This window comes from Leopardus geoffroyi, chromosome B2, assembly GCF_018350155.1.
Source record: "Leopardus geoffroyi isolate Oge1 chromosome B2, O.geoffroyi_Oge1_pat1.0, whole genome shotgun sequence".
NCBI lineage: Eukaryota > Metazoa > Chordata > Mammalia > Carnivora > Felidae > Leopardus > Leopardus geoffroyi.
In genome coordinates this window covers 18,109,022-18,123,309 of record NC_059332.1, presented here as the reverse complement: position 1 = coordinate 18,123,309, position 14,288 = coordinate 18,109,022, and positions in this window count along the sequence as shown.

Genomic DNA, 14,288 nt, shown 5'->3' with positions numbered 1-14,288 from the left:
TCTGGAAAGCCTCAGAAGGGAAGAACTTGTGCCTAGTCCAGAGGAGAAGGTGCTCAGGAGGACAAAAGGGGCACAGAAAGGGGGTTCGCGTGTGGTCTTGAAGTGATTGCTCGTCACCCCCAATAAATAGAAATTTAAAAAAATAAAGAAGTTGCCTAATAAATTTCACAAGCTGTTGTGAAGTCAGGGCTTCCTGCCCTTCCTGCTTCCTCTCTCTACCTCCATCTCCCGCCCCCCTCTAAACTCTCTCCTCCCCCACCTCTTTTCTTTATTCCAGTCCGCAACAAGATGGCACCCTCTTAATCCTCTGACATAGCTGGGCATGGTTTCCAGTTGCAGAAAAGATCCATCTGTAGACACCTCCACTTTCCTTCTGAATTACTTCTGAGTTGCTCACCTGGGTTGCGTGGTTTTGCCTGGGTTAGGGACTTTTAGGGGGTGTTGCACTGGTCGAATGTTCCTTGGATTTAAAGATTTAAAAAGTGACCAATGATTTCTGCCTCACTTGCTACAAAGGAGCATTCGTAATATGATTCCGTGGGAGTTTCTTTGGAATTCACATTAAAATCTGAATGAGTGAAAAAAAGAAACCTGACAGCAGGTTTTGTTGGAGATGGGGTGGGGGGTGGGGGTCGGAAAGGAATGTCATGGTGCCTGGCGGGATGAAACAGAGAAAGGAAGAAAACTGGAGATCACGGACCTGGAAGGCAGACTCCCTCCTTCTCATTTTTCTCTCCCCCTGGAGCCAGCCTATGGACCAGAGCTGATGGTTTTCTGTGTCATCCATGTACCCCAATGCCCTTGGTAGGGGAGGCCTGTTGCTGTAGATTCCATACTAGCTTGACTCTACCATATCTGAGATTGACTGATCTCTTTAGTTCCAGTCTTTATAGAAATGCGATGTTGAGATGCCAAGCTCTTGAGTCAGGGAAGAGCGGATGTGAGTCACAATGGTCCTGGGAACTCATGCTTGTGGCCCCAGTGACTGGGCTGATATCTTCTAGACCCAGCCCGAATTCATGTTCCTCAAACGCATTATGTTCACGGAGCTTCCAAGATCCACTGGGCGTAAGGGGTGGGCTTGCAGGGGGAGGAAAGTTTGGGGAGGTAAACCTTACAGGTAGCTTGAACAATCTCTTCATGTATCTGTTAGAAGATACCAATTTTTGTCAACTTCCAGGAAAGGGAATCGGTGAATGGGGAATCGGTTCTTTTCAAGGAAATGTGGTCTCTTGAGAAGAGGATAAATGGTGTGACAGACTTCACCTTTATGTAGATAATCAAGGAAATGCTAGTATTAGGGTTTTTTTTCTCCAGAAGAGATGGGGGCACATCAGGGGGAAGTAGTTTGTAACCTGTGAATGGTCCCATCTGTGCTGCATTTTTGTCTGCCCTCCTTCCCTGATCAATGGATTTGTTCTTGGGGTATTCTGTGGCTCATATTCTCTCCTGAATTTTCTATTTATCCTTCCTCATGAAGTTAGGCTATTTTTTCCCGGTTCTTTTCTCTCAAGAGGATGATTCAGACCTGTGTCATCTTGCCAATTTCACCCTGATAGGAACAGGGCACCTAGAAATACAGTGTCTTCTATGTTTTAAGTTATGGAATAACAAGCTTACTTGCTTCTGATGACCCAACGGAACCAAGGACCGCTGGAGATTTTGATTGGCTTTTTTTTTTTTTTTTGAGTTTTTAAAAAGATTATAATTTCTGCAAATCAGAAATTGCCCTACGATGTAGTTTAGTTGATTAATGTGCATTTTACATAGCCCCAAGTATTACTCTCAAAAATAGTTGGCCTAATAATGATGATGTACACGAACAAGTTTGCTTTGTTAATTATGCCATCTTCTGGGATTTCTGAGGAAGAACCAGAGACATGACCCTAACTTCATTAAATTAAGATACTAATATTTGGACTTAATCAACGTAATGAAAATATTATGAATACTTAATGTTCAGAAATGACATCTCTTGCTTCGGTGACTCATCTTAATTTTATACCGAGGAAGATCAAAGTAGATTGAAGAGAAAGAAAAAGTAAGGGCCATCAGGCCTCACGGAACTGGAGTCAGGGGTCAATTAGAATGCATTCCAGACTTAAGAGGTCTGTGAAGTGCGTTGAATAAATGATCTAAAGATCTGTTTACCCTGGGGAGTCAGATGTGGCTGCTATTTGCTGGTGGGATTTAAAGCAGACATCTTGGCTCCTTGTCAGCCTGTTGGAAGGATCTGGCACATTGTAGGAACTCGGTGTTCAAAAAGAGGGGACACAGACTAACTTCTTAGATACTGATTTTTTGAAGGTTGAGTGTTACTATTCCAAAACTTCTGTGTGTGACAACAAACAAACAAAGAAACAAATTAAAAAAAAAAAACAACCCAAAAACCATGAACGTTTGGTTTGGAAGGTGCAGGGATATTTTGCTAGAAATGGGGTCTGTGGCCCACGAGGTGACCCTCCCACTCCCCCAGCTGTAGCTTTTCTTAGCCATGTCAAATGTGTAGAGCCTTAAGAAGTTGGTTTCTCTTTCCTCTTATTAGGAAGGAGGGTTCCGTGACTGGTTGAAAGCCTCCCACTCTGCCAGGCTTCTGTCATCTAGATTGGTCCAAAGACAAATGGTCTCTCCACCCTTGCTGGGTACCATCCCCTTGTTCTAGAATGTTCTTCACTCTCCCTGTTCGTGCTCGGCACTTCTTAAGATTCAGCTGATATGTCACTTCCTCAGAGAAGTTTCCCTTCTCCTTTCCTCCCCCACAGAGGCAGTCACCCTCCCCACCAACTCTACTCCTGGGTGGATTCTAATGTCTCCTCCCTGCATTTTAACTAAATGCGTGGATCTCAGGCTCCCACCTACCACACGTGCCCCAGATGCGAGAACGTGAACTCAATGATTGGCACCAGGACTGAGACATGTGCCTAGCCTTATCATTCTGCAGAGTTCCCGTATAATGTTGACTGAGGAGCGGATGAGTCGGACAGAGGAGCCCTGTTGAGCTTGCCTAATACAAGATTTTCTACAGATGAGGACAATCCTTTTTTTCTTCACATTTTTTTTCCGTTTCTTAATTTAATTTTATTTTTTAAATTTACATCCAAATTAGTTAGCATCTAGTGCAACAATGATTTCAGGAGTAGATTCCTTAGTGCCCCCTTAGTGTCCCCTTTAGCCCATCCCCTTTCCCACTCCCCCCCCCCGCTGCCAGTAACCCTCTGTTTGTTCTCCATATTTACGAGTCTCTTCTGTTTTGTCCCCCTCCCTGTTTTTATATTATTTTTGCTTCCCTTCCCTTATGTTCATCTGTTTAGTCTCTTAAAGTCCTCATACGAGTGAAGCCGTAGGATATTTGTCTTTCTCTGACTAATTTCACTGAGCATAATACCCTCCAGTTCCATCCACGTTGTTGCAAATGGCAAGATTTCATTCTTTTTGCTTGCCGAGTAATACTCCATTGTACATATGTACCACATCTTCTTTAACCATTCATCCACCGATGGACATCTGGGCTCTTTCCATACTTTGGCTATTGTCGATAGTGCTGCTATAAACATGGGGGTGCAGGTGTCCCTTCGAAACAGCACACCTGTGTCCCGTGGACAAATGCTTAGTAGTGCAATTGCTGGGTCGTAGGGTAGTTCTATTTTTAGTTTTTTGAGGAACCTCCACACTGTTTCCCAGAGTGGCTGCACCAGCTTGCATCGCCACCAACAACGCAAAAGAGATCCTCTTTCTCTTCATCCACACCAACATCTGTTGTTGCCTGAGTTGTTAATGGTAGCCATAAAAGGTATAATGTGGTATCAGATGACGACAATTCTTAAGCTTTGCAGAAAGTTTATTTTCTTTTCAGTTCTGGTTCAGCTTTTAAGCAGTCCACAAGGCAGGGGTCCTGTCCCCCAACTTCCCATCTCCTTTTCCAAAGGATAAGCCTATGCTGAATCCACTGGAAAACACTCTTGGGAGTGCAGTTGGCCTGTGGGAGTTCTTAGCCATCGGATTGCTAAGGTCAGCATAATTTACCCTCTTTATGCATTTTGGAGATGGAAGTTGTACCTTTCAGTTTGGGTCTGGAAAAGTGAAATCAACAATGAAGGGAATTCGCCAGACTCATTTTGGCCTTGAGAGGCTTTGTTTTAAAATATCCAGAAAATAAGGGCGCCTGGGTGGCTTAGTCGGTTAAGCTTCTGACTTCGGCTCGGGCCGTAATCTCCGGGTTTGTGAGTTCGAGCTCCGCATTGTGCTCTGTGCTGTCAGTGTGGAGCCCACTTGGGATCCTCTCTCCTCCTCTCTCTCAGCCCCTCCTGTGCTCTTTCTCTTAAAAATAAACTTTATATAAAAAATAAATAAAATATCCAGAAAATATAGTCAAAGATATTTGACTACAACTTGAATTCTCTGTGTAATTGTAAGGCCCCAAACAGGCCCCTTGGCCTTTATGCCAGATCTTCCCCTGGGCCCTTCTTTGCCTGGAAAAATCCTGATTTTCTTTGAAGGGTGGAGCTGAGTTGTACCATCGCTGTGAACCTTTGACAAGCCCCAGCCCCAGGCCGAATCCACCTTTGTCCTCTGTGCCCCGGCTGCTCTGTTTTTGCCAAATAGATAGCCCTTATCTTCTTTGGTTTTTGTCATTTTAGCAGCTGCCTGGCCTCATGGAATGCAGGCCTGGAGGGTCCTGAGGGCTTTACCTTTTTGCCAGCCTCAACCCACACAAAGCTGGGTGTCAGATTGAATTTAATTCACCTTATGTTGTCACTACGAAATAAATAGGGTGTTGCTTTCAGGCAAATCCAGAAGTTTCCTACTGTCCTTGTCTGGACAGCCTACAAGAGGCTGATGGAAATTGCCAGCTGCTTTGTCAACCCTGGGTTTAGGTGCTGTAAAGCCTTTCCAGAAGCCATGAGTCCTTACAATGTCAGGAACTGGACAGATAACCTTTTCTCTTCCCCTAAATTCACAGCTTCTTTGAGGCAGTATTTACATATCGCAAAATTGAGGTATGCAATTCAGCCATTCAGTTCACACACCTCGAAGCACCAAATTCCCCCATTTCAAGTCTTCAACTCAATGAGTTTTAGGATATTTATAGAGATGTGCAACCATAACCCCAGCCTAATTTAGATTATTTTCGTCACCTCGTGTGCATTTACGGCCACTTTCTATTTCCACACCCAAACCCCACTTTTCTGTCTGCCTGGATATGCCTTTTTTGGACATTAAATATAAATCAAATGATATGTGTTTTGTCATGTCTGGCCCTTTCTACTTTGTGTGCTATTTTGAATCAGTACTTTACTCCTTTATATGGACGACCTACTATTCCATAATATGGTTATAACACATTCTGTGTATTCATCCGTTGGTAGAACATTTGGGTTGTGTCCACCTTTTGGCCCCTAGGAATGATGCTACTGTGAACATTCCCCAATGAGTCTTTGTATAGACACGTGCTTTCTTTTCTCCTGCGTAGATTCCAAGAGTGAGATTGCCGATCCATATGGTAACTTTCTGTTTGGCACTTTGAGGAGCTGTCAAGCTGGTTTCCAAAGCAGGTGCAACCTCTCACGTTCCCAAGGGCGGTCCGTGAGGGTTCCAATTACTCCACAGCGTCACCAGCCCTAGTTACCGCCTGTCTTTTTTATTTACACCATTCTAGAGGGTGTGAAATTATATCTGCGGTGTAGGTTTGCCCCACTCAAACGAACAACAACGTTGAACGCCTTTACACGTGCTTGGTGGCCTTTGGCGTATCTTCTTCGGAGAGGACGGACTCCCTTTTGGACATTATTTCTTTGAATCTTGGTATTATTGCAATCCTAATTTATAGACGGAGAAACAGAGGTATGGAGAATTTGCAGTACTTGCCTAAGGACACCTGGCGTGGAAGTACCAGAGCCAAGATGGTTAAATTCATTTTGAAGATGGTGTGGATTAAGAGGTGAATTTGTCCAACACTGAGTTAAGGACACATTGCATGGCCAGAGCGTTAGGGTTTCTGTCTCTTGAATCCTCTGACTAAGCAATCGGCTAAGACTCTTTTAAAAAATAAATATGGCGGGGGACCTGGCTGGCTCCATTGGTGGAGTCGTGTTGATCCCCTGGTCGTGAGTTCGAGCCCCATGTTGGGTGTAGAGACTGCTTAAATAAATACGCTTAAAAAAAAAAGAAGATCTTTAAAAAGTAAGTAAAGCAACCCTTGTAATTGAGACACTCTTCGAATACGTGGTTGCGGTGATATGACCCTTTTTCTCTGGATTTATTCAAACCATAATTTCTCCTCTTTTTTTTTTTAATTTTTTTTTTCAACGTTTATTTATTTTTGGGACAGAGAGAGATAGAGCATGAACGGGGGAGGGGCAGAGAGAGAGAGAGAGGGAGACACAGAATCGGAAACAGGCTCCAGGCTCCGGGCCATCAGCCCAGAGCCCGACGCGGGGCTCGAACTCACGGACCGCGAGATCGTGACCTGGCTGAAGTCGGACGCTTAACCGACTGCGCCACCCAGGCGCCCCAATTTCTCCTCTTTTTAAGAACCGAATGGCTGCAATTACTTCCTTTCTATTAAAACCCTGTTGGCTATTTCAGTCCACGTCCTTATCTTTACTCTTCTCTAGAAGTGAGAGGAAGGGTTTGTGCGGGAGTCCTGGTTAGAGTTTCTACAGCTTTGAGTCTTTGTTCCTTCCATTTCTCAAGAGTCACCCGATGGCTGTGGTCTCCATTTTGGGGTGTGTTCACTGTCATTCGAACACCAAGAAAAGCAGGAGGGGGGTTTGTTTAAAGCCACATCGGTCTACTGCTTCCAATACTAATTCTTGTGTTACTGAGCTTGACAAATTTAGGGCAGTGTCTGACAGGGTTTCATAACCATTTTTTACCTCAGAGGATTTGTAAATGTGTCTCTGTGTGCAGTTTTCTCCTTATTAGGAACGAAGTGAACTTCAGATTCCTGCAATGCATACAATCCTGCCTCACCCCCTTCTTGCCTTGGTGAAAGACCGTAACAATTTTTATGGAAGGTAAAGCCACCCTTGTAGAATTTTCCATTCACATGCTGAGCCGGGTGCAGCTGTTTTTAGCAGCTCTTGGGACTTTACAGGGCTCAGTCCTGTTCTGTCTGACTCCAGTGTCTTCGGTCTCATGAATCAGGCAAAAGCCAGGCGAGGGATGAGGCTTGAGGCTCTGGTTGTTTACTCTCTCTGAAGCCATAAAAGGGAAGGTTGAGACAGGAGGGGAAAGGAAATCAATGAGAAAGCAGGATTGGGGATGAAAGAACTCGCAATGATAGGTCGCTATTGACAAAATGTGGGTCCTGAGAGTAGAGACCTTGACTTGTTCTGAAGGTCATAGTACCCAGCACAGCCGAATGCACAGTGCAGCTGGAAACAGCTGGGCCTTTTTCCAAAGTGTGAGCGTGCTTTTAGCTTTTTCCTGAACTGTCTCCTGTAACAGCAACCTCTTTCCTGGTTATGGTTTGTGCTCGCAGCTGTGCCTGTGTGTGCCAATGGGCTGGCGGTGGTCACAGACAAGCTGCATGTTGATATATATATATATATATATATATATATATGTATGTATATGTATATATATATGTGTATGTGTGTGTGTGTGTGTGTGTGTGTGTGTATACACATGTATTTTTAAACTGGTGCCAGACAAATCATTGTTTCAATATATGTCATGGGGTAAAAACTGCGGAAAAGCACTCCCTTAATAAAGCATCCCGCAGTAGATCCTACATTTCAGAATCTCAGAGGGGCAAGATTCCAGTTGCTCGTAAAATGTAGGGAAGAGCTGAATCCAGTAACAGAGCGTCGATCTTCAGGTAGCATCATTATCCTCTGTTAATTCCACAAAATGGGGATATTTCCACATTCTGGACAGCCCCAACATTGGCAGTTTTGTTGACGTCAGTAATGCACATTGTATCAAAGAAGAAATTCTGTAGACCAAATGCTTTCTCAAGGAGAAAGCAGAAAGACTTGACATTGAGGCTTCATTGAGTGAGTCATTTAAGTGCCACAAAAATCCTCTGAGGGAGGTAGATATCATTACTTGCAACTTGCAGATGTGGAAACTGAGGCCTCGGAAGGTAAAGTGATTTAATCTAGGTTTGTTTGACCTTTAATTCAGGATCGGTCTAATCCACCATGCTGCCCTGTAAGAGCTCCCACAGCTGAAGCAGTGTATTTAAAATTTGTTTTTTTAACGTTTATGTATTATTGAGAGAGACAGAGCGTGAGCAGGGGAGGGGCAGAGGGAGAGGGAGACACAGAATGGGAAGCAGGCTCCAGGCTCTGAGCTGTCAGCACAGAGCCCGACGCGGGGCTCGAACGCACAAACCGCGAGATCATGACCTGAGCTGAAGTCGGATGCTTAACCAACTGAGCCACCCAGGCGCCCCTGAAGCAGGGTATTTAATGGAAACATGACTGGGGGAAAAAAGAGAGAGAGAGAGAGAGAGGAACCAAAAACCAAACTCTTAATTAAAGAGAACTGACGGTCACCAGAGGGAAGGTGGATGGGAGAATGGGTGAAACGGGTGATGGGGATTAAGGAGTGCACCTGTGATGAGCGCTGGGTAAAACCGTTGAATCGTTGAATCGCTCTATTGTGCACCTGAAACTAATACAACACTGTATGTGAACTCTACTGGAATTAAAACCTTTTTTTAAAAAAAAAAACCTAACCAAAAGATACTCTCCTACGTGCTCTAGCACAATGATCCAATGACACATCACCACTCTTTCAACCACAGACCCTATTCCAATCTTACTGGTTATCCTAAAAATGTCCTTCATAAACCTGGCATCTGATCAACACTCTCAAGCTGCCCTAGCGGTCCTACCTCTTTAGTCTCCTCAAATTTGAAACAATTTCTCCGTCTGTCGGTGTCCTCTCACATCTTATCATTTTCGAAGAGTGCAGTCCTGATGTTTCCTCATGATTAGATTCAAGTTATGCCTCTTGGGTAGAGATACCAAAGAAATGATGCTGTGGAAACACGTTGGTTGACATTCATCTATAAGGTAGAGCCTTCTCTTCTTCCCGTGTGTTTGTTTGTTCATATCCCTGTGAACATGGATTCCCATTTCACTCACTGGGTTCCAATCCATTACAACTTGTAGTTATCTTTCTGCTGAAATTATCCCAGGCTTAGCCAACGGGGGCTCCTTCAAGCTGGCTGTTGTGTCCCTTCAACACCGTGATTCTTTGAGAACTTCCTTCCTTGCATTTAACCTGTCAACAACACGGGGTTTATTCCCTCCACTTCCTTCCTAGCAGTGAGGAACCCAGCCCTGGTTCGCCTCAGTGCCTTCACGGATTTCCTCGCTCCCGCCCTGTGAAATCAGTCCTCCTCAGGGTGCTTAGCTGAAATGCCCACCCCACAACGTGCTCCCAGGATCCACCTCCCCCTGGCTGTAGCTCTAGCCCCTGGGAGAGACCAGGAGCTCGGAATGAATTTTGATACTTTCATAAACTTAGTTGTGTTGGGAGGCCGTTCAGTACGTCAATATGTAAAATACAAAGTTTGGCTCCAACTCTACCTGACATCATGAGCTTTGGTAATATGTTGGGCCTCTCTGAGTCTCACTTGCTCATCTGTAAAATGGGCCTAATAACGGTGCTTACTTTGCAGAGTTGCTGTGAGCCTTGAATGATGCTCTCTGTGAAATGCTGGCCGACGACTTGGCACCTGCCGAGTATCATCTCAAGTGTTATCTTTATCAGTGTTGTATGGGTCAGAGACCCAGCAGGAAACCCACAGCGTACTTAGAAATTAGGCTAAGCAAGAAAGACTTACCACAGGGACTATTTCTGAAGGTGTGGGCAGAGTGGAGGGAAACTCTAAGGGGTATTACAAAACCGAGGGCCAGTAATAGTGGAACTATTACCATTTCTCGACCTGAAAGGAGTGGTTGGAAAAAGGTGCTGTGGCCAGGGGCCCTTTGAGAAGAACTTCAGTCAAAGGAGGCAGCTCTCCTGCTGAGGATGGCAAGAAAAGAGCTGGGGAGCCAGCCACTTGAGCCCTGTCTTGTGCCCTCATTGGCAAACCCAATGGGAGCCAGAGCTGCTTGATCCACTCCCTATATGTCAGCCCTCTTACAGGGTGGAGAACAGAGGGAGGCATCTACAAGGGCCAAATGGAGGGGTGTCTGGCTGGCTCAGTCCGGAGAGCATGTGACTCTTGATCTCAGGGCTGGGAATTCGAGCCCCACATTGGGTGTAGAGGTTACTTACGAATAAAATCTTTAAAAATATATCAATGGGGGTGCCTGGGTGGCTCAGTCAGTTGACCGTCCAACTTCGGTTCAGGTCATGATCTCGCGGTTCATGAGTTCAAGCCCCACATCGGGTTCCCTGCTGTCAGCCTGTCCGTGCGGAGCCCGCTTCAGATCCTCTGTCCCTCTCTCTCTGCCCCCTCCCCTGCTTGTGTTCTCCTCCCCCCCACTAAATAAATATATATATATAAAGGGGCGCCTGGGTGGCTCAGTGCGTTAAGCATCTGACTCTTGATTTTGGCCTAGGTCATGATCTCATGGTTCATGAGATCAAGCCCCATGTCAGGCTTTGCACTGTCAGCACAGAGCCTGCTTGGGATTCTCTCTCTCCCCCCTCTCTCTGCCCCTCCCCTGTGCTCTCTCTCTCTCAAAATAAAAAAGGAAAATTAAAAAAAAAAAAAAATATATATATATATATATATGGGCCAATAACAATAAAAGGGCCAAATGAAAGCTGTTGAACTCCATTATTCAAGTTGTGGAGCAGGGGCATGTTTTGGTAAAACTGATGACTGATTCTGGCAGAATTCTTGCAATAGTGTATCAAACCCCTGTCAATATATCAATCATGTGGATGGCCTCAGACTTAGTCTTCCTGTGAAAGGAAAGCTTAAATAAAAAAAAAAAAAAAAAAAAGAAAGAAACTTGGCAAAAGTCACCGGGACAGCAGGTGTCTGAGAACCGCGAAGGGCTGGGGATCCAGGAAGCGTGAGACAAGATCTGAGCACCTGGTGTCCCCAAGTTAGAACGGAGGAGGAAGAAGTGATTGGGCACATCCGGATACTGATGCCATTCCGGGGCCTGCGTGCAGAGGCGCAGGATGGCACGATGACTCACATTCCAGACCTGGGTCACCCCTCCTCACCGAGTGACCCCAGACCGGGAGGTTCTTGAGCGTCAATTCCACGTCGGGCAGGTGGGCTGGTGTCAGGAGCCAGAGGGGGAACCCCCTTAACAGGTTGCTTAAGGAACAAGTAAGGGGGCTCCAGTACGTGGTACTGGAGAGTATTTGGCCGCAGGCGATGATAACTCGTGAGCGTTCGTTATTCCAGGACTCCTGATCCCCAGTCACCTGGAAGGTTCACCTGGCAGAGTTTTTCTGGGAGAAGGACCATGACTCATTTCATTCATTCATTCATTCATTCATTCTTGGTGAAGAACTTTATAACATAGGAAAGCGCACAGATCAGTAAGGAATGTTGGGCTCAGTGCGGTGTCACTGACAAAACACACCCAAGTAACAACCATCTAAACACAGAACGTGACCAGTATCCCAGTCACTACCCTGATGTCTAACACCATAGATTACTTTCACCTTTGTTTGTTCTTCATTAACATGGAAATAACGACATGTACTCTTTTTCTGTCTGGCTTTTTTTGCTCGGTGTTGTGTCTGTGAGATTCACGTTTTGTGTGGCAGGCAGTTATATATATATATATATTTTTTTTTTCAGGCAGTTATATTTTTTCATTCTCATTGCTGTGTAGACAGAAGGAGGTGCATGAGGTGAGGAGGGATGATTTTGCCCCCCAGGGACCATTTGGCGATACCTGGAACTATTTTTGGTTGTCACCACTTGCGGTGGGGTGGGAGGGGGGCAAGGAGGCTACTGGCACTTAGTGGGTAGAGGCCAGAGATACCGCTAAACATCCTACAATGCAAGGGACAGCCCCCACAACAAGGCACGTTCAACCTAAAGTGCCAGTAGTCCCAAGGCTGAGAAACCCTGATGGCATTTGGGTTGGTGGGCGTTAGGGTCTACTGTGAATATGGCTGCAGCGAATATTGACTTGCACTGCCTTTGATAAACGTGTATGCACTTCTATTGACGAAATCCCCGGGAAAGGCATCACTGGGTCGTAGGACCTGCCTGTGCTCAACTTAGGTAGATTTTTTTGCATTTTCCAGAGTTGTGTTCATTCCCATTTTGACCAGCAGTACATGAGGTTCAGGGTGTTTCACACCTGCACCAAGATTTGGTATTTTCTGCCTTTTTTTCTCTCTTTCTCTCTCTCTCTCTCTCTTTTTTTTTCCTCTTGGTTGTATTTTCTTTTTCTTTTTTTTTTTTTTTAGTTTATTTATTTAGAGAGAGAGAGCATGTGTGAGCACGAGAGAGGCAGAGAGAGAGAGGGAGAGAGAGAATCCCGATCAGGCTCAGAATGGAACCCAACGCAGAGTTCGAGCCCACGAACCATGAGATCATGACCTGAGCCGAAATCAAGAGTCGGATGCTGAGCCACCCAGGCACCCCTCGTTCTTGTTTTTTAATCTCTCTCCTACACCCCTCCTCTAATTCAACCTATGGCATATTAGATGCCCAAAACATCAGCTTTTGTCAGTAAATAATCCTGTTCCATATTTTGTGGGAGACTGGGATTATGCACAGGTGTGCTTGCTGTATATGTTGGTCCCAAGAGCCTGCTAGAAATGCAGATTGTTAAATTCCACCTGGAAGTTATTACCTCTTGCCTGCAACCTGTATTTTAACAACCCTTCCAGGTGATGGGATGCTTGACAGAAGTTTGCATACTTTTGATCTGGATGATCCTTATCCCCAAGCCACGAGAACACCTAGTTTGGGCTGAACACTTTTAGAAACAAATGTTTTAGTTCTTCCAGGGTTAAAGAATTCACTTCCACATGTACATTCAGTGGTAAGTTTCATCAGTGGTAATTGGCCGTGACTTCTTTGGGGTCATTTGTTTTTCATTTTCTAAACCTCCAGCTACGGGGAGATTGCCTCCTATCTGCACATGTTTGGACATTTGCCTATTTGAATGTGTGTAGACTGTGTTTTGCAAGTATTTGCTTAGCACTCTTTAGCATCCAGGAAGTGTTTCCATGATCCCTTCACTCCATCAAAATCGGAGGCAGATCACTTCACCTCACACCGCTGTGATGTGACCCATCTAGCTGGACCATGCTCTGGACCTGCTCTCTAGGTTTTAAGATTCTGCACGTTAAACTTCTTCCTGCCTCCAAAATGAGAGTTTTAATAATGCTTCGGGTTCCACCATCTAGAAAACAGCTTCTTCTGTTGCTAATTAGATGAAGGGTATAGAAAGCAAAATGATTGTGTCTCAGGAGAAGGTGGATTTTCCCCAGTGAACCCCAGGACTCCCCAGTTATGGGAGAATTGTTGTTTTAAAGATGTGCTTTGGAAATGTCTCTTTTCTTCTCTTTAACATCATGATCATTATCATGAAAAACACAAACAAAAACCTGCATTGACAAACTATCTGGTCCCCCAGAACAGAGTTATGTAGTTGGCCATCCAAAGGGAATTAGATTGTCCGCATTCTCTACTTGCCTGTGAATTCCTGTGAATTCCTGTGAATTTCCTGTGAATTGCATTCAAGGGAAAAATATAAATCCCTATGTTTTATTTTTTTAAGTTTGGTTATTTATTTTGAGAGACAGAGAGAGAGAGAGGAGGGGGGCAGAGAGAGGAAAAGAGAATCCCATGAATCATGAGATCATGACCTGAGCCGAAATGGACGCTTAACTACTTAACCTGAGCCAAGTTGGACGCTTAACCGACTGAGCCCCCGGGTGCCCCCCACCTACATTTTATAATTAAAAATGAATCCCTGAGTCATTTGGCCTGCTTCAATAACAAAGGAAACCACACAAAAATGACCTTCCAAAGGACAGCCATCAGCAAACCCAAGAAATGATATAATCTCACCTCCTTCACCCAACCATTTCTGCCAGCGTGTGACTTATGCTCTCAATGCTCCTTCAACAAACTTCATTCTGCTGTTATTTAACATTTTAAATGTAGTATGCCTGCTCAAGCCTGTATCCCCTCAATGTCCCTCCCAACTAAAGGACAACAGTTAATTGGGAGTGGAAAAACAAGTCCCAGAACAATGATGAAAGTGTAATGAAGTTTACATAAGTACACGCGATTAAACAAAGAAAAGGTACATGAGGAAATGCAAACACAGTTCAGTGCTGATGTGGGACATTCATAGTTAGGTCTCTCTGGGTGTATGCTGAAACAG